Raw genomic sequence first — 19,762 nt, forward strand, 5'->3', positions numbered from 1 at the left:
AAGACGGCATTAGTAAATAAACATTTCAAATGCACATGTGTCTTCTTTACTCCATGTTCTGGTTTGTAATTATAATATAACGAAAGAGTGTTCATGAGTTCCACGTACCCTGAGGTACTGTAAGTTCATGTTCTGGTTTGTCTAAACATTGGGAGTTTGATATGTCCAATGAGACACTGTAGCTAGCTCGGTAAGGGGTGAGTTGGGTACTAAGGTGTGTTTTGGGTCACCCTAATTCGCCGAGGTTCCACTCCTCTGTGCACAGTTCTGTGTGAGAACAGAAACCCTGCGACATGGCGCCCAACGGTTTCGGTGGTCTTATATCATGACACTCGAGTAGTATATCGTTCTAACCTTAACCCCTTCACCTCCGTTTCCGGAAATCGGGGTGTCGGTGAAACCTACCTATTTTTTGAAATAGGTCTTATTCAAGCTTGATTCTTTCTTAAACGGTTTCTTTGAATTGCTACCCAGTTGTGCTACAAAGTATTCTTTGTATTTTCTTGTTTCCAGTGTTGTCATGGCGGCGGTGGCCATTGCGCAGCATAGTCGCGTGGCGGTGCGCACACATCTTCAGACGTACCAAGTCCCGGTGGATGGGATGGCTGTGATTTTAGTGGTGGGTGCAGATCCGGCGTTCCCTTTCGAGTTGTTTTACTCTTGGGTTACGTTTCCGGCTGTGGACGCAACTTCTGGTTTGTTCCACTCCTACACCGCCTCAGCTGTCCCGGCTGAATATACACCGTACAGGGCACTGGAAATACCTATTGATCATTGGCAGCATCGGGTTTGGTTTGATGGCGCCCTCCCCCACTCTTTGTCCGCTGCGAGGTTAGGTCCACTCTCGATTCCAGGTACTAACTGGCCTGCGTTGGGTGGTTTTACCCCGCACCCGAATCACGGCGCTCGTACCCTTGCAGAAATTCGTAGGCTACATGTTGTTTCCATTTCCGTGATTCGAGCATTAGTGCAATACATCGGTCGCCATCTACCTGGTGGTCCCCAGGGGGGTGCGGCCGTTCCCATGGATCGAGGCGGTATGCGTCTCAATCCAGTGATGGTAAATTCGGTTTTTGGTGCACGTCCAGTTGACAACGATGACTTCCCTTCTGGCTAGCAGAGAAGTTTGATCAACTGGAGGCGTTTTTTCCGAATTCTACTCCTGCTGATAAGCATAGAATGTTGACGATTACTTTACCGAAGGATTTAACTCCTGAACTTGTTGACTGTGAAAGCTGGGGGAAAACATTTGCGGCCGTTTATACGAGGTGCTTCGGCACCCCGTCTATGAATGCCCTGCCTGACATCATTAAACGTGTTCAGAATGATCACGGTCCAGAGGCAGCGGTTGAATTGGGTATGCGCCTGTGTGGTTCTTTTGAGATTGTAAGTGATCTCATACTCTCCAATGTTAAAGGAGATGCTGTGAACTTTCAGGTGTCGAACGCTTTGGCTGCTCTGCCCGATGCCGATAAACCCCGTCAGTTAGCAAAGATTGTTGTGGCCGCTTATAAGACAATTGGCCGCACAAGTAGAGGTCTGAAATATTTTTCAGTAAAGAAGAAAAAACAACCTCAGGGACTATCTGCAGTTGCGGATGTCCAACCCAAGTCCAAAAAACAGAATTGGCCTAAAAAACAGACACAGGGGAAGCAAAATAAGCAGACTCAGGATTCTTTTCCTGCACTACAAGCTCCTGCGCCGACAGAGAAAGTTTATGATTTGCGCGATCGCGCGATGATTAAATCACCTGATCGATTTCAGGGTTCTGAACAACGCTCTCCTCGTTCCTTTCAGGAAACATCGGCCCCGAAGACCGGTGGAGGAGGGGGTGGACGTGGACGTGGTGGCCAACAAGGACGTGGTCAGTCCCGCCAGACGGACGGCGCAGTGAAGCAGGAGGATTCTACGCCTAAGAGACCGCAGTTTGCGAAAAAGAAAGTCGCTGCCTTGACAGCACATAGATATGCCACAGATAGTGAGAACGCGGCTTCGGAATCTGACGTGGGCTCTGACCTTGCTGGACAGCGCGGCGGAGATTACCATAGTCAGAGAGGCGCTCCGTCCACTACTGAGGGTGACAGCGACTGATGTGTTCGTTGTAATTGAAACAGCCGATACGAGACTAGCTCCCCCTGAGAGACTTTTTGAAATTGTCCTGTTAATTGAAGGTGACATACAGCGTACTGTGAGAGGGGTATTTTGGGAGAACCTTTCGTCTACATACGACATTTTGCTTTCTGAAGCTGACTGGCCCCCACCTTTTGTGCTCGCGGCGCCGCGAGGGGAGGAGGTAATCCTTCCCAGTTTCGCGCACACTGTCTCAACTGAGCATGCGCAGCATTTTGCAGAAGAGTGGGCTCGGGCTCTTGCGCCGGCTCTGTACCGCAACCAATGTGGTTGGGATAAATTGTCTCCTTGCCACGAAATTCCTTTGCGGTCTGAGCCGCAGCCTCAGCCTCAATATCCCATACGGCGTGAAGCTAAAGCTGCCGTGGCAGAAATCCTTGAACAATTGGAATATCAGGGAGTTATTGAAACGTGTGTGTCACCGATGAATAATCCCCTTTTTACTGTGACCAAGCCTGACGGATCATATCGTTTGGTATTGGATTACCGGCATTTGAACTCGCATTGCCGTAACTGTGCAGTACAGAATACTCACGGCTCTGCGCTAGTGGATAGTCTAGTGCGTAAGCGTTTCAAGACAACGCTTGACATATCCAACGGTTTTTATGCCCACAGACTGGATAGCTTTAGTTCCCAATGGACAAGTTTTACGTCCGCTGGTGTGCAAAAACGCTTCCGGCGACTCCCAATGGGCTACAAAAATAGTCCTGGAGTCTTCACCTCAAGAATAGTCACTCTATTAGAGAGTATCGATCCGGATGCATGTTCTTATGTGGATGACATTTATCTCACAGACGACGAAATTTGGATGCATCTGTGTCGAGTGATTCAATAATTTGTAATTTTGCAGATATGGGTTACAAGTTTAATTTTGCAAAATCGCACATTGCAGAACACACTGTGTTGTTCCTCGGCTATGAGCTGTACAATGAAGGTCGAGGATTGGCTCCTCACTTCCTGGAGGAATGCGCACAGTTGCGCGCTCCTACAACACTGAAAAAATTACAGTCTTTGCTGGGCTTCTTGAATTTCGGCAGAACTTATGTTCCGGAATATGCCCAGCGTTTCAAGCCTTTGTATGCTTTGATACAACCAACTTTTTCAAAATCATGCTGGCTGCCTGAGCATTCGGCCATTTTGCAATCTTTGCAGGCTGATCTGCTCGCTTCTAAATACTTACTGACTCGTGATAATCACACCAACCTGGTGATAAGAATAATTCCAGGGGCGGTGGGTTTCACGTACCTGACTTTTAATGAAGGTGACACAGTACCTATTGCTTACAAGTCACACTTGTACACTTCGGCTGAATTGCGGTTTCCCACTGTGGAGAAAGTTTTAACTGCTGTACAGATGGCGATTCTTAAAGAACGAGCTCTGTCTCAGGGGAAGCGCATGTTAGTGGTAACACCCTGTCCTCATTTGGAGGCAGTCACAAAAGCCAGTGTACCAAATTCAAAAGCTTTGCACCCTCGGTGGATTCAGTGGGCTGCGTCGTTGACATCCACGGATGTCACGTTTATTTTTGACGCTTCCTTACGGTCGCAGGAGTACTTGCAGTATGAATTTGTGCATCCTGCTCCTCTGGCTATGCGACCTTTGGAGGACTTCCATTGCATCATTTACACTGATGGGTCGGCGCAGGTTGCGCATGGCTCTAAACATGCCTACGTTTCCGCATGCGCCATTGTGGTCGGTGCTATGTTGAATGATGAGTTCATTTCCAGGGAAGTGCACACGTTGCCACTGGGCGATTGCACCGCACAATTGGCGGAGCTTCGTGCTCTCTTACTAGCGTTGGAGTACGCGGATCCAAGTGTTACTACTCTGATTGTAAGTGATTCTTACTACTGTGTCCAGTCTTACAATGAAAACTTGTTCTTTTGGATTCAAAATGATTTTCATGATTCCAAGGGTAGCACAATAAAACACAAAATGATCTGGGTTCGAGTGGCAGAGCTTAAGGCTATGTTGCCACTCGTTTATGTGATTCATACTCTCAGTCATCAGCGCGTAGGAGTTCACGCTGTTGGCAATTCGCTTGCTGATGAGGCAGCGAAATCTGCAGTATCTACATACTTAGTTGCAGCGGTTACTAGATCCAAAACCAAGATTGATAGCGACATCTTGGCAGCAGTTGCTGCCTCTGCGAAGGGAAGTAAACATCCTGCGGGATTCCCTTCAAAGTACAAATACCACTTAAGTCCCGAAAAGGTTCCTTTTGTGACAATTCCTGACGTTGGGGAACGGCTGATTCCCAACTCGGATCGCAGGGCAGACTTGATTACAGCGGCACATGAAGGTGTGGCGTCTGCGCATGCGGGCGTCTCGGCCACTGTGACTCAATTACAACAACGTTTCTGGTGGCGGGGACTGTACAAACAGACGCGTGATTATGTCCTTCTTTGTGACATATGCCAGCAGATTAAACCTTCAACTGCTACGCGTCCGCCACAGACTCAGTTGTATATTTCTAATAAACCGCTAGGTTGTGTTTATTTAGATCACTGCGGTCCTTTTTCATCTGATACTGCGTATAAGTACATCTTAGTAGCAGTTGACTCATGCACACGCTTTGTGTGGGTATGGCCACATCGCAGCGCTGATTCACGGACTGTCATTAGAGATTTGCGTGTCTTTATAGGGATTTTTGCCTGTGGTACCTTCCATTCGGATCAGGGTCCGGCTTTCGCCTCTAAGGCGTATAAGGATGCCATGACTTCGTTGGGGGTCCAAGTCAAGTTTTCGTCTCCCTACAGACCTGAGGGTAACAGTGTAGTTGAGCGAATGAACCGTGATTTAAAGCAATCTTTGACAGCCCGAGTTATAGGCACTGGCAGAAACTGGCTGGCTCACCTCTATGGCGTGCAGCGTGCTCTTAATAATCTCCCTAGAAGGTCTCTGGGTGGGCGGACCCCATACGAAATGCTCTTTGGCATCAAGATGTACGTCCCTGACCTTGATGGTCTAGACTGTGTGGTTCGCGCCACTTCCTTTGACGCAGATGAACATTGCAATGTTTTACAGAATGTACAAAAGACCAGAGACAGTCTTGCAAAGGAACATTTGCCCTCCACGTCGGATGATGCGTTGCAGATCCCGGTAGTTGGCTGGCTACCCCAAGTTGGCGAACTGGTTTGAGAGAAGATCGATAACAAGAAAGAATTTGGTCCTTCCTATCGAGCTCCGGTTCCGGTCCTTGGAGTGAAGGGCACAAGAACAGTCATTTTACCACCACTTCCTGGTCGTAAGGAAAACAGGTTTATTTCAATTGACAATGTCAAGATACACAGAGTGGCCGTTTCTTCTTAGCATGACACCGGCTGTTTCCTGACCTTCCATTGTGAGAAATTCAGTTATGCCCACTGCTTCTAATATTGAACCTGAAGTGGCCATCGAATTACCTGCTCTTTCCAGTCCTTTATTAAATAATTTACCCGGAACTAACATTGATGAGATAGACTATGCCTACCCCACTGATTTGTCCATACCTGACCTGCAAGCACGTTTAGCCACGGAATCCAGATTTTCTTTTGACTCTGTTTCCCTTGCCTCAAAGAAACCCTCTCGTTTTGCAGTTTATGCTAGCCTGTTTAAAAAACATTTTTTGATACCCCCTTGGACATACATTTGGCTGGTTCTTTTTTCAGTTTACCTTTTTATGTCAATTGGTTTTGTGTTTTATTTTTTTCGAATCATGAATGGACACTATGTCGAGGAAAGAACTTGCATTACTCATCTGAATGGAACTTTGGCCCCGCTTTCCTCGTCCCATTCTACACACAGGTTTAAAAGAGACTTGACTTTGGTTAACATCACAGCATGGCCTGTCCTTGATGGAATCGTGTGGGATGCAGTTCGGTTTCAGATTCATGGCCCAACGGAAGTCGTTAATGTCCCTAATGTACTTAGAGTGAATATGGGGGATGTGGTGAAACAAAACATTTGTTCTGATGACTGGGATGTCAATGCTGTAGAAAGTTTATTTTCTGATTTGCGGTACTATGCTGCATTTGATGCTGAGGATTTATATTTAGAATCTGCTAATTATGGTGAATTATTCTGTTACCAACATTATGGCAATCACTTCTTACACAAAACATCATCCAGAAGGGATACTGTTAATTTTACTCAGTGGGAACATTGCCCAGCACCTCAACAAGGGAGTTCTGAAACGTTTCTAAAGAAGTATACTTACTTTACTGACTTTAACCAGTCCAATCCCGAGTCCTTTTATTTTAAATGTCAAAAAATGCCAATGTCCAAGGTTAGACTTACCGATACTAAATTGTTGTATTCGAAGGCCTTCCTTGATCGATTAGTTACTGGAGGCTATGAGTTATGGAAGGATACAATAGACCTTAAATCGGTTTGGGGTTCAAGGGCCTGGCAGGTACGAGGCACTGAGGCTTTGCACCGTGCATGTCTCATCCCGAATCATATGTTGTTTCTAAATGAAACGATTTCCCAGACCACATGCTTTGGATTGGCTACTTCTAAAAAATTAAACACTCCTTCTTTCCCGGAGTTGGAGGAATATGATGGTTGGAGTAATTTTACTCACTTGTCCATTAGAGAATTACAGACTCTACTTCTTAATTCCTCCTTTAACATTTCCAGTATGAATCCTAAGGGTTGGCTGCTTTGGCACCGTAGTGCTGATTCTTGCCAACATAGATTTTTGAATTTAACTGACGGTTTTAAAACTGTTAGATCTGATCCCCGATTTAACTTAGGTCATACTGTCACCTCATATTCTGTAGGCAAATTGTGTCAAAATTGGCTGAAACATTCAACTTTACCTGCGGTTAAGGATCACCTTTCTAAACTAAATGCAGACGTGGACTTGAATGATTTTATGAAAGGCCCGGCTAGTGGCAGGTCGAAAAGGTGGTTATATGGGGTTTACAATGAAATTTGGAAGCTATCACAGATTGAGGCTGCTACACGCCTTAGGGCTATTGATCAAGCTAATCTTGAGAAAGTGCTTGCAGTTGTTGACAATAGCATTAATGTGCTTTCCTCTAGAATTTACACATTGGATAATATTGTGTCGTCGGTCGTCGATATTGTACATGATGAAGTGTCAGTATTATACCATGGTCAAAATCAATTACGATCAATCATGCAGTTTGCATGGACCCTTCAAACTCTAAAAATGGGTAAAGTTCCCTGGGGGTACATGAACGTTTCTTCTTTATTTGCACCGTTTAATTTGACTGACAAACAACGCTTACTTTCAATGCGTGATGCTTCCTTTTCTATGTTACATATTGAAAGGTTAGAATCTTTACCTTTTTCCGTGGCTGAAGCCACTGCTGCAACGTGGCTTATCCACGGTTTAATAACGCTGCCTTTTGCTTTATATAAGTTTTCAAATTGTATGAAATATGTACCCATAGGTCGTTTTGAACCTTTAGGTAGCGGTTTCCTTCATGAAGTCTGGTCACTCCCATACACATACAGATGTTTTAAGGATGACCAGGAAGTTTATCTGACAGGGGAGGAGTGCACTGAGACGCCAGATCATTCATTAATGTGTAGACACATACAGTTACACGGTTCATGCAACAAGGACCGACCGAATATGGCTTGCGTTTTACATGGCACGCCAGTTCCTGCTATCATTCCCACGTTTAAATTATTAGAGAATGGTAGTTATTTAATGCTCAATAATGAAAACTGTTGTGGGTTAATTAAAGGTATAGCTTTCATAGTAACAGTAAGTGAGCGGGTTATTTGCTGCAGAAATGTGCTTTATCCTCCCACACGTGAACATAGGGAGTCTTCCATCTGGCCACAGATACCAACCTTGGGAGCAGAATTCAGCGGCATGGCAAGAATAAGGGCTCTTTTGTCCCAGAAAGAGGTGGCCTTGAGCTCGGCCCGTGAAACTTTCGTGCTTCACATTGCAAACACCCGTACAGAGGTTCAGGCTCTTTTGAATACTGATTTGCCTTTGCATTTCGGAGCGATGGTTCGAACCATCTTTAACGCATCCTCCACAAAAGGCCTTGCACATTTTTTTTAAGTTGTTAGCAGTGGTCTCGTGACTTCCTTTGAAAAGATTTTTGGAGTCATCCCTGCTTTCTTCCATTCTATTTTTTCATCCTTGTTTGGAGGGTTCCCGTTTTTACTTGCATTAGCAGCTGGCGCACTAGTGGTTTTTTGTCTCTTTAAATATGGATGTCCTTCCTGTGCAAGACCCCGCGCAACAGCTACTGACGCGGTTTCGCAACCGCATGCTTGAATATTATGGCACACTGCCGTTGGCGACATTGAGCACGGCATATGGATTATCTTTTCGATTCTCCTACTTCACCTGTGTCCAGCCTGTATTTCACTGCCTGACCTGTGATTTCCAGTGGGCCATTGATTTGTGTCTCTGCGGACCGGTTTCTCCTGACGTCGATTTTAATCAGCTGATGAGTCCTATCATTGCTCACGAGTTGGTTTGTTCTGACGAGAGGATTATGGCCTTAGCAGTGGCGCATGGACTAATGGGTCCCTGGGATATATTGTCGGCAGCACAGAATTTCTTGGACTTAAGTGTTCTTGAAAACCCACCGAGCTGTCCTCTGATGGTTATAGAGGATCCGGTGCTGGGAGAGCACGTATGTTCTTTTCATCTTTTTAATTGGATGGCTGAACTGTTTTCGGATGAGGACAGTGATTTCCTATTGGAGGCTGTTGCTGCTTACTTTTCATATACTGTTTTATCATAGACACTGCCTCGGATTGACGTGCTGATAAATAGCATTTCATTGTTTTTATTGACTTATTTGTCAAAAACATTTTTTTTATTATTTCCGTGCCTATTGGCTTGAGCCATGTTATATTTTTGGGCTATTTTTTAGCATTACTTTTTAATGTTTAGTTTCGATTCATGCTCGTTTACTATTGAGTTCTGCTCTCATGAGATGGCACTTCTGTTATCATATTTAGTCCGTTCTCGGATCATGGGGGGGTGTCATGTAGCTCCTGTATATCCTTATATCGTGTTAAGTTAGCATAGGTACATTTGAGGTTTAAACGCCATTTTTCTGTCTTGCAACTTCTGCACACGACACTTAATTGTTGACTTAGCTTTCAACCTAGTAGTTTGCCGTGGTGTATGTGAGAATAATATGTTATTGCTCTGATATCAGCTTTGCTTAATAAACTATGTCTGCACGAAGAGTGCTGAAGTTTTAGGAACAACACGATATGGAATTGTTATGAGGTCTGATCTCCACGCCTTCATAGTCATAACACAAGTGCAGCCTTTGCCAACTCTGGCTTCAGGCGGGATTGATATTGCTTTGCACAAGGCACATAGAACACACTTGATGCGGTGCACATGCAGAGAGAGCTGGTGTATGCTGATGTGATTCCTTCATGCTAGGACACTAAGGTATGGGCCCGCCCTAAAACAACCCAAAGAGACCTTCTTAGCTAATAATATAATATATGTGTTAGGGAGGGTGAGATATAAGTGTTGTTAACTCTTATTCATTACAGTATGTTGACATGCTGTCACCATTCGCTTTTTATGTCTTAGTAACTATGCTGGTAATTTTGCTACTGATAATAAGTATACTTGTATTATCTAAGATACTGCGCCTGAGAAGACGGCATTAGTAAATAAACATTTCAAATGCACATGTGTCTTCTTTACTCCATGTTCTGGTTTGTAATGATAATATAACGAAAGAGTGTTCATGAGTTCCACGTACCCTGAGGTACTGTAAGTTCATGTTCTGGTTTGTCTAAACATTGGGAGTTTGATATGTCCAATGAGACACTGTAGCTAGCTCGGTAAGGGGTGAGTTGGGTACTAAGGTGTGTTTTGGGTCACCCTAATTCGCCGAGGTTCCACTCCTCTGTGCACAGTTCTGTGTGAGAACAGAAACCCTGCGACAACATACCACAGAGAAATGTCAGATTTATGACATTTAAAACAATCTTTGCCTTACGCTGAACATGATGTTTTGTTGGCATGTACATTGGGTCCACATCTGGAACATTTGGATCTCTTGGAGAATCTGTTTGTGTTACGATTGTTGAATTTGATTTTGTTGAAATTACGTACAAGAGCAACCTCCGAATGGTTACCTCATTAAGTGCCTTACATGACATAGCAGATCTTTCTCTACCCTTGGCAATATCTACTACTTCAGCAAGCTGGGGGTTCTTATGCCATAAAAATTGTTCTTGGATCTTCTTGTTGGAACAATGCATAATTATCTGATCTTTGATATACTGATCAATTAAGGTTCCAAAATGTAATGCGGATGTTAGAGTACATAAGGCAGCCATGTACCTTTCAATAGACTCATTGGTAGATTGATGCTGTGAATAAAAAGTGAACCTTTCCATAAGAACACTAGGGTCAATGCAAAACATGTACTTTAAGTTATGTTACATACATTTCTAAAGCACAGCGGTAACCTGGGTATGTCCTGGCGCTGACTGCTACCTCTCTGAGTTCACGAACATAAGGATTTTATATACGTTAAAAACATTCTATATGTTAAAAAGACATGTTTTCAGTTCCATTCTGAATACGAGGTCATCAGTGGTGTTCCTAAGATTACAAGGGAAGTCATTCCAGTCCTTTCCTGCGCATGTGATGAAACTTCTCCCACCCCTGTAGCTTTAATGGGGGGTGTGTTCACTAGTTTAGCTCCTAGTGAGCGCAAGGTTCTTTTGGGAGTGTACCATTGAAACCGCAGTTTCAGATATTCTGGTCCCAGGCCATGTAAAGACTTGAAAACTGTGCATAAGGATTTAAAAAGCACAGTTTCCTGATTGGCAACCACTGTAGTTCTATGATTTCCTTGGAGACCAAGACAAATTTTGATGTGCCAGTAAGAAGGCTTGCTGCTGCATTTTGCAAGATTTGCAGCTTATTTAAATAACGCTCTTGAAAATTCAAATGAAGCCCGTTGCAGTAATCCAGCCGTGATAGAATGAGAGATGGAACAACAGTGCATTGACTGGGGAAACATCCTTTACAACGCAACTTTTACCACGCAGTGCCTTTACAACGCAAATTTTACAACGCAAACCATTACAACACATTGCGCTGGGGGGCGCTCTAGGATAGGGAATAGATTTAATTTACTATCCAACACCTTCCCTAGTGTCCACGGGGACTGGGGTTGGAATAGTAAATTAAACTACTCACTATCCAGCACCCCAAAGCGCTATGCGTTGTAATGGTATGCGATGTAAAAACCGCGTTATAAAAGCATGCGTGGTAAAAGCATGCGTTGTAACGTCATACATCCCATTGACTGTCTTCCGGCAGGAATAGCATTACCTTTTTGATCAATTTAAGAGAGTGGAAAGTGGCTGCTAATTGCCTCACAAACTCATCATAACCCCCAGCAGTAGTTTGGATAAACACCCTCGAGTATTAGTGAGTGTTATAAATCTTACTTTCATTTAATTTCATTTCATAACTGGTTAGTGCTCAAAAATCCCTGTGCTTCAGCACCTATAGTGAACAGTAAAAGTCCCTTTTTCTTCGCTGCAGAAAATGTATTAGCATCAATGGCAATCATGAAATTATTAAACAGCCCCAACCATTTCTTCCAGTTCATAGGTCAATCCCTTGTACTTTGAAGTAAGGGAGGTGGAGGATTACAATATTGTTGCATGTTTGCTCAAAAAGTGGCTATGGCGCAGACAAGAAAACAGTCAAAGCAGGCTTCATATAAGTTCACCTGACAAGAGCAACATTCGGATCCAGCCAAGAGCAATAAAAATAAATAACTATCTGTTTATTTTAAGTTACAAACAATAAATGTTTATGTCCAAAAACATCTTTTTTTTTTACAAAAATGCTCCTGCTTACCTCTTGCATAGCTGGTAATGGACCCACAATGGCAGATGGGGATTGGTCCTCTGTAAGATGCGTTTATACAATATAACATGTCCCCGGGAGCGGAGCAGTGACCACATAAGTGGACGACCAGTAACCAACTGCCTAAGGTCAGTACAAATATTTAACATTCCATATTACATCACAGAGAAATGACAACTGACCCAAGAAGCAGCTTGTACCCTAATACTCTACATACATACTGGATGACTTGAATGTACAACCTGTAGTGAGTATAGATAGTGGTTTGAAAAGCTATTCAAGGTGGCCACCTCAAGGCTACTTTGACTACTTGAAGACATAACCTTGTAGTAAATGACCTGTAGTGTCCAAGAATTGAAGGAACATGTGAACTGTGGATTGCATTATTACTTCAAATCAAATATGTATTATGAATTGTGTGTGCCAGTTGGTAACTTGTAAAATTTGTATTGGAACCTCTTCAGTCTCCAAACTGTGATTGTGAGGTGAACATTCCTTCCTTGTATGCACCACCATTACCTCTCCCAATCTTGATATAATGTGCTAAATTGCCAGTTGAGCGCTGAGGTAACTCCCGTCTTTCATTCTTCCATTTATTATAACACTCTACATACTTGCCTAACACATAACTGAATACAAACTACTACGAACTAGATATGTGTCCACCCACTCTAAATCGGGCAGGCAGACACACGACCAAGCCTCTAACGGCCCTTACTTTGTCAGGCAGTTGGAGGGGGATGTAGGCAGTAGAGTTGTTGTAGTCTCCACAGTCTACATAATGAAGGTCCCCCAACATCTAAATCAGGCAAATATGATTAGTTTCAAAATCTGTCAAAAATCATATTAAATCATATATAGAGAATTAATATTAAGCTCAGTAAATGCAGTAGGAGGTCTGACATTAAATCAAGCCTTAGAGAAAACACCAAAATAATTAAAAGTCCTAAGCATGAGACAGACTAGCAGGGGTCTACTCTTAACCTCTCTGCTGCTGAGGATATTCCCCTGCTGTGCTGGTAAATCGTGAATCCCATTGTTTCATGACGAGCTGGGCTCGTCATGAGCGTGCGAGGAGGCTACACCATGACGAGCCCAGCTCGTCATGAGCGTCGAAGGGGTTAAAGAGTCAGGGCAAGCAACTCTTCTATAGCAAGCCTAACTCGACAACACAAGCTCCCTAAGTATGGCTCACCCCCAAAATGTGCCCTCTTTTATAGCAAGATACACAGTAAAAATCACACATTCAGCATGAGTTGAGTTATATAGGCCCAGAGCATCACAATAAGGAATATACATTACCTAACCCTTTTATAATATAATCCTCAAAATTAATTATAATTTGTCCCCTTTTGACCTAATGGCATTGAATGTGGCAGTACAAATCTAGTTGCACTCAAAACAATGGCAGACTTATGAAATGAATAGACCCTCTGAGGTACAGACAGAAAGGACCTTGAACAGTTAAATTCTAACAGAAACTTCCAGTTCAACAAGAACAATCCATCATAATAAAGCATTTCATTTGTGCACATTTTACTGCTTGAGGAGACAGTGAAGAAACAAAAACATGGCCACATTTTGAAATACAAGAGTCAATCATGCCTAGTTTAGGCCTTGTTTGGGCAGGTTTAGAAAATCATGATTCTGTAAAGTGTATTTGTTTCTAGTGCAAAACATTCGTGTCACTAAACAAATATGTGTTAAACAGAAATATCTCCTATAAATGTGACCCCTTAATTTCTGATGGGTGAAGTAACACTCATTACAGAATTCTGAGCTTTGTTCTAGAATGTTCCTCTAATAAATTAATTGGATCAAACCTGTTGAAATTTACTGAGGGAAAATACCTGACAAATTACGGGACATGCAGATTTTGGTACGAAAAGCACCAAAATCTGAATGTTATGTCCAATTTTTTAAACAAAATTTGAGATAGCACCTGAGAAATTCTGAACATCTGGGAAGAGACATAGGGGGATATTCTAAAGAATGTGTGATAACTATTGCAAAATTAGCTTAACGTAATTTTCAACAGCGCAGTCTATCGTTGGAAATTACACTGTGTTAACAAAGTATTCACAACACGGCGGTACCATGCGATAGTCTCACGATCATGCATCAAATGACCACGATAAAACCTACACGATACAGCAAAAATGCCAAACACGAATGCAAAAAAAGCTGCAATTAGGCCAATCGCGATACAAAAATCTGCGAAAACTAGCAACAGGCCTGCAATTCACGCACGTCAGGTGGGAAAAATCAACATAAAAGTGGAAAAAAAACAGACAAACAAATGCCAAACAACAGCGAAGCACAATGGATATTGCTGGAGCAAGTACGGAGGACAACCAGAACCCCACAAGGCCCCCTGGAGGACCAGCCTGGGACTTCGGGTGAGGGAAGGGCAAGGACAAGAAGGAAGAAGCAGTTGAGTCCACAGGAAAACAGGATCCTGATAACGTAGGTGGTAGAACACCATCAACAACTGTTCGTCACCTCCACTGTGTCATTGGCAACCAAAAATGGACTATGGCAGTCCATCGTCGGCAAGGTGAATGCAGTGGGAGTGCTGAAGAGGACAATGGAAGAGGTCAAGAGGCTCCGGAATGATGTAAAGCGCAAAACCAATCTAAAACTCGCCCACAACCGGAAGGCAGCAATGCAGACTGGAGGTGAGAGTCCTGCGCCACAGGAGTACCTGGACGAGATGGAGGAAATGGTGTCCACAGTCATCAGTGGAGAGACGGTGGCAGGAGTTGGGGGACCGGACACTGCTCAACATGACCGGACACAACAGCACCAGGGTGAGAAATGACCAGGGACTGGGGGGACGGAGGGAGATGGGCACAATGGCACACATGTACAATTGAGCTGAGCACATCTGCAGACAAACCATGCCCCAGCCACCAACTTCCACCAAGAGACCAATGTCCCTAAGTATGCAACATCTCAGCACTGCATAAGCCCAGAAGTCAAAGGCGCATCGCATGAAATAGAGATGGGGCAGCAAAATCAGAGCTGCAGGGGCGACTCCCCCGAAATGCAGCCCACACACATAACATGCAGAGCACATCAACACTGACAGCAATGTGGTACAAACCTCTACACGTCCGCAACCGAACACAGGACTAAATTAGTGCCGACTGGGTGTAGACACTGGCCAATCACATGTGGCATTGCAGGGAAATGTGAGTTGATAATGTACAAGTACAAACACACACCCATTATGTGGTTGAAATGTCCACTGATCCTCATCAAATAGGCAGCTCCTCCCAAACAGCCACAATGTACACCGTCATGCAGTCTGAATGAAAACATGTACAATGTGACAACATACATGTGGACAAATTGTTAAACTGCATCTCCCCTTCACATTGCAGAGGGGGAATGAACACCTCCTGCCGAGCAGCTCAAACCTCTCTTCTCTGATGACAAAGAGGACCACCAGAGCTTCGACTCCGATGCTCTCCAACAGCTCGTGGACTGCCACCCCACCCCCTGCACAGACCACATAGCAGGCAGCACCCACCACCACGGCTGCCTCCCAGGACCCCCACAAAGAACACATGGCCTTCCAACGCCGTGTGTTGGGGTGCCAGGAGAATCTGGCTGAACAGTTACAGGTGGGCTGCGACCGCATGGCAGCCAAACTAGATGCCATACATGGGTGTTTAAGTCCCATTAGGGACCACTCACAGTCGCTAACGGACACCCACAGTCCGCTCCATGCCCTCCAATAGACCATGGGTGACATCGCTGGAGCCCTGACTCAGAGAACAGAACAACTGTCTAGTCAGCGTGGCTCTAGCAATGTCACACAGGAGTTGGGAAACATGCGGAGATTAATGTAGACCATGGAGCGGGCGCATGCAAAAAGAGTGGCTGCCACGGGTGCACACCAGCGAGTGGTAGCTGGGTTCCTCAATGACATCAAGACCATCCTCATAGAATTGCTTCCACTATGCCTGGCACTGATGCATGCTGCTGCTGCCACTCCATCCACATCCCCGGTGCCTGAGGTGTCACTGCCACACAGTGCTGGAAAAAGACCAGCACCACCCACACATGAGGCACATGAAACTGTGATGTATTCCTATAGGTTCTGTATCGATCCCCCTATTCCTGACCCTATTCTGGTTAACGAGTTAACTAGCAGCCATCCCATGATGCAGAAACCGTTATCTGATTACGCCAGACCACGGCACAGGAGCGCGTTATCTGATTAGGTCATAACGCTTGCCATCTAATTAGGCAAAACAATATTCCTCCAGCCCCTGATAAGGCATACGGAGTTCTCAAAACAAATCAAACCTATGACAACCTGGGAAAAACCCTGCGGCCATTGTTTTGATTTCACCGAGAACTTCAGTAAAAGAATGCGCTAACGACCAGCTCGTATGACATCCTTATTGACGTATCTATGTCCATCCTTACGTCAATCTCGGCACCTTACAGGTATGAATATTACCGATATTGCCTTAAGCAAACACACGCGGTGGTGACGAGATCGGAGCAGCGAGACTTCCCGAAGCCCAGCAGAGAGCGAAGCCTACTAGCTGCCCCGCCTTCCTGACGCGCTGAGAACGAGACGCTGCCTTTCTCCTGCCGAGAAATCCAGCTCCGGCGCTTCCGAGCAGCCCTTGCAGGCAGCCTGGAATATCGAGACCAAAGATGAGAGATACCATCCCTCAATCATCCTAGATTCAAGGTACGGAACTGAATAACCCCTTGCAGAGAATTCTTGAATCAGTCACTTGGCAAAACAAACTTAACTTAAACTACTACTTTCTATCCCCGCCCACGTACTAGGCTTAGGTCAGGGGTAGGCGTAGTTAGAAGCCAATTCCAATTCCAAAAATTCTTTATTTCGGCCACATGGGCCATAAAAGATGCAGTAAAAATACATAAGATAAAACACAATATATACAATAAAAATCCTACTGGACCTGCAATGTTAGAAAATACAAGGTAATATAAATTAACCAGACATTTTCTTCCTTATTATCCATGCTGCCATTAAGAATTTGGAAACCGCAAACACAATGTGGCCCAGGGTGTTGGTTTTCATAACCCTGTAGGCCTGTAAATACTTCCTGAAGCCCAGGTTCCGACATAGAGGAGCTAACCAGCGCCTCCTCGGGCTCCGGTAGGCATGGCAACAAAACATTATGTGCAAATCGTCTTCATCATTAGCTTTACAGCATGGGCAGAGCTTGTCACCCCCTAGCGACCATTTATAGGTAAAAACTTTAGTAGGGAGCGTGCCAAACCTCCATTGCAGGAACAGCTTCCTCGCCAAAAGAGGATAAATAAAATCCATAAAAGGTTCAAACACAAAGGAATTTTTGGATACTATAAAACGTCCCGTCAAGGTGCCACTATCATAAGCATTGTCCATATCAGCAAGGCTTTTGTTCTTGTAGAGCTGTGCGAGGGTTTTACGCGAAATCTTTCGGCAGCCCTGAGCTGGATCATCCCATAAATCTGGCAAATTCAGGCTAGACAGTTCCGACTTAATAAATGCCAGCCAAGGGATCTTGCCGTTAACATCCAGCCTCATGACGTGTATAAGGTCCTGCCTATAGTGATACAGTTCCTCGGTGGTCCATATCCGGTGCCAGAACTTCACAGGTTTCGACCGTAGGTCCTCTGCAATTGACGGAAGGCCCAGGTCGAGTCTTAGGGGGAGGAGTGGTGTGCCTTGCGGGAGAGCAAGTAAGCGTCTGAGAAAACAATTTTCCACCCCTGCCATAACCTTCCCAGCTTTATGTCCCCACAGCTCACTGCCGTAGGTGGCTGCTGCCTTCGCCTGGGTCCTATACGTTTCCAAGGCCGGACTAACAGGCTTGAAGGTGGACTTATTGGACACCCTCAAGAGTGCGCCCGATAGCTGGGAAAGTTTCAACCTAGATCTTGCTACCTGGTCAGATTTTCTTGGAGTGATACCCCCAGATAAATGAAGGTCGAGACCCTTTCAAGGCTAGTTTCCCCCAGTTTTGGATTGGGTCTGGTTTTGGTGGGGGGGTTGAAGATCATGAACTTAGTTTTTTCCGTGTTCACCTCCAACCCATGTTGTCGACAGAAATGGCCAAAACCGTCCACAATCCTCTGGATCCCCATGGGGGATTTGGAAAGAAGGAGGGTATCGTCGGCAAACATAATTGCCGGGACCCTCCTTCCTGCCAGAACCGGTAGTTAGAAGCACCAGTTGAGTACGATTAGTCGAATGTATATGTGTATGTATATATTTTATCCATTTTAAATAGCATATGGCTTAGAAACCATATCAATGTTTTTACAGTATTATTTTATACTTCTGCTTTTATTGTATGCACTTTACTTAACCATAAGTATTACAATAATATCGATTCATTTCTCTTGTACGAGAAAAGAGACTGATCAATAAATAACATCTTTTATTGAACACGCCCGTCTCTTCCTTTTCTCTACAAACTGGTGAAACTAAGAATGCACGTACTGACTGAGTAAAATAAGTTGTCTTTTGTTTTCACACGACTCTGGAGATACACTCTTGATTAGGGGAGAGCAAAGTTGTCATGTTCTATGGTTGTCAGAAACTAAATCCCTTCTTGTCTATCCAGGGAGGTTCAACTCCTCCTTGTCTATTCGAGAAAGTTTCTAGTGAACTCTGAGCTAGCTGGCAAACCCAAAACTTTAAGTCTAATATCGACAGTAGAAGACCTAGTTAACGTCTGGTCTAGGTCTATACTATTGGAGGTATTATTCCAATGCGCAGAGCCTATTGGGATAATAGGAACTACACTACATGGCGCCCAACGTGTTTGGATAGGCGATAAAACTAACGCAAGACTTTAGAGTAACTCAGTCGTGCTTTTTCACTCAGACCCCTTTTTCCCATAATACTCCAAAGACGTCTGGAGTGGGTGAGAGGTAAAATCCGCCAAACCTCGCAGGAGGGAACTCCTATGTATGGTTCTTGGTTCAATCAACGTTGAAGGATACACTGTTCCAAAATATTGTGCATCTCATCTTTGTTTCCACAAGAAACCTGATCTGCAAACAAACAGAATAACCATCCTGACAGTAAAATGCCAGACAGTGATGATGAAAGAGAGAGAGCAAGAGTAGCAGCTGAAGTAATAGCAGCTGATAATACTATGCAAGAAGCAGACCCGGATATAAAACTCATCCCGGTCAACATAAGAAGATCTATAACGTTAAAACTTATAGAAAATGGACTGACACCAAGAGGTGGTACAGTCATATTCGTAATTGAGGCACACGAATATCGGCAGACAGAGGTATTCTATTCATGGATAAACTTTCCAGCAGCAAATGCTGTAACAAAGGAGTTCCACTGTTATAAAATAGAGGAACCTCCGGATACCTACACTCCTTTCAAGGAAGTGGAAGTACCACTCAAATTCCAAAAGCATCTGCTCTTGTTTAATGGCGCCCTAAAACATAATAATCACATCACCAGGCTCGGTCCACTAGGTAGACCAGGAGCAACGTGGCCGGTCCTAGCCGGATACACACCACATCCAGACATCGAAAGAATGTCTGCAGCAGATGTTTTAGTACAACTAAAACAATTAATTAAAATATATAGACAACTAGTCCAATATGTAATGCAGACTTCAACCATCCAACCTGTAGTTAAAATCCCACAGCTGACCCCTCATCAGGGTAACACAAATAAAATTACACCACAGAACATACAGTCCTGCCTAGGTAAAGTACCAGCTAAACGGGAACAAATACCATTCTGGTTAGCACAAAAAATCACCCAAA

This window comes from Lissotriton helveticus, chromosome 4_1, assembly GCF_964261635.1.
Source record: "Lissotriton helveticus chromosome 4_1, aLisHel1.1, whole genome shotgun sequence".
NCBI lineage: Eukaryota > Metazoa > Chordata > Amphibia > Caudata > Salamandridae > Lissotriton > Lissotriton helveticus.